General features: G+C 37.9%; 1 protein-coding gene across 3 annotated transcripts in view; it reads left to right on the top strand.

Annotated features, from left to right (window-relative positions):
* Positions 1–244: 244 nt before the first annotated feature.
* Positions 245–2,060, top strand: part of LOC118414946 (regulator of chromosome condensation-like) — a 21,167-nt gene continuing 19,351 nt past the window's right edge. Inside the window, exon 1 of one of the 3 annotated variants that reach the window (XM_035819286.1) lies at positions 245–329. The gene's annotated coding sequence lies outside the window, so the exon portion shown is untranslated. Of the gene's footprint in view, positions 330–1,257; positions 1,280–2,060 lie in introns of those variants that run through there. The other 2 variants (XM_035819284.1, XM_035819283.1) reach the window with 2 other exon arrangements.

Genomic DNA, 2,060 nt, shown 5'->3' with positions numbered 1-2,060 from the left:
GCTACGTCCACATGTTTGTTGGTTAAAGAAGCACAAAAGCGGTCAGACGGCTTTACAGAAGAGACACAAGTGAAAAATCGTGCGACGCTGGAAAAATTTTGAACACCATCCGATGCGTTGCGATGGCTTGCGATGCTTACGATTTTCTTGCGATGTACTGCGCTCATCGTATGTAATATGCGGAATAGTCCATCGCAAGGAATCGTACGCGCTTTGTGACCGGGGCTTAACGTAGAAACTTGAGTGCTCCTTTTGGAACGTGTCGAATGCGTTCGATTTGAACGTCTTCACTTTGAACACCTCATTCCGTCCATCAGCGCGCCTCAACTGTAAGTAGAATGGTTAATGTTACATAAACATTGAACATTTTATGCGCTTTGTGAGTCTTTTAGATACGGTACATACTGAAATTGGCAATCTTGTCCATGTGCATGATTCGGAGGGCGTGCGTTTATCATAACCGTTGAAACTGTCGTACTGGACAATCGTAGTATACCACTCGTAGACTCTCGTATATCTCGTAGACTATAGCTTTTTCCCTTGAATGTAAAGAGAAATGACATGAAGTCCACTGTGGAACTACAACTCCTAAAAGTTGTGCATAAGTTATCTCCTAGTTATGCATCCATTATCTCTTAGTTATGTATACATTATTTCATAGTTTTGCACAACTTGAATAAAATTGCTCTGTACTACTCATCCCGATAATACTCGATACCACTTTAGTAGTTTATAGTAGCCATTTATTTTAAGCTAGATGTAGTTCAGTCATTTTTTTAAGTTATATATATCTATATCTATATATCTATCTAAATGTATTTATCTATCTATCTATCTATCTATCTATATGTATACATGTATATATGTATATATATGTATATATATATATCTATATATATTTATATAGATCGATAGATAGATCATCATCATTGCGGGCTGCTTGCCCGGACCACATATATCTATATAGATAGATATCTATATCTATCTTTATCTATCTATCGCTATCTCTCTCTCTCTCTCTCTCTCTCTCTCTCTCTCTCTATATATATATATATATATATATATATATATATATATATATATATATATATATATATATATATATAATATATATATACATTTAGAAAGTAAACAGCACCGTACCGGCCACGAGGGATTGTGAGCACGTGATCCGTGCGTGGCCGGGTGGAAGTGGAATATCGAATGGCGTTCTAGAATTACATTCGAGAACCGGTCGGTTTAGACTTTGAAAGTTATTTAGAGAACCCCGATCTCAGAGGTAAGTCGCATTTGGCTTTACTTGTAGTATTGTACTGTTTTATCAATGAACCCATCCGTCTAAAGAGCATCGTGAGTCCGCACCCTCATTGACTAGACCGTTACAACTTTTCCAACTTTGTCTTCGTATCATTTGTGTTTTATAATGTAACGCTACATTACCTTTATCCGTAGGGAAACCTATATTTGTTGTATTTAGGCCCCGATCATACTAGGATTCGCGTATCCGGATACAACGTAAATCCGGATATATCCATTTGCCTTCATACCGGGGTTACTTGAATCCGGATATGATTAATAAATATTATTCGTGTCTAAAATCTGATTCAGATATATCCTATTTACACCATCTGATTCTGCTTGGTGACGTCAAACGTAACTCTTAGGTAGCGTTTGCTTTGGTGTAGCATGGTAAGGGTGAGGCAACGACCTGCGTCGTGCACTTGAAATAAGGAAATGAAACCAAAATAAAATAACGGAGTGTTTGCACGGCTACAAGTGCACGTCTTAACGCCGTACTAGAAAACTTTCAAATGATCTTTATTCTTAACTGACAGTTCTAGAATGTTCTTTAGAACAGGTGTTCGTACCTGCTAGGTGGGAACACCAACGACGCAGCTCGTTGCCTTATCCTTACCATGCTACACCAAAGCAAACGCTACTTAAGAGTTAAGTTTGACGTCACATCCAAAAGCGAATCCGGATACGTAAATCCTATAAATTGCGGTCTTACCACGCTAATCGTCATTATGAATCCTTATAGCTCTCTCTTCAGGTTTGGA

This window comes from Branchiostoma floridae, chromosome 4, assembly GCF_000003815.2.
Source record: "Branchiostoma floridae strain S238N-H82 chromosome 4, Bfl_VNyyK, whole genome shotgun sequence".
In the NCBI taxonomy this organism is placed as follows: domain Eukaryota; kingdom Metazoa; phylum Chordata; class Leptocardii; order Amphioxiformes; family Branchiostomatidae; genus Branchiostoma; species Branchiostoma floridae.
The sequence above is the reverse complement of the archived record's forward strand: the minus strand, read 5'-3'. Positions and strand labels throughout refer to the sequence as shown.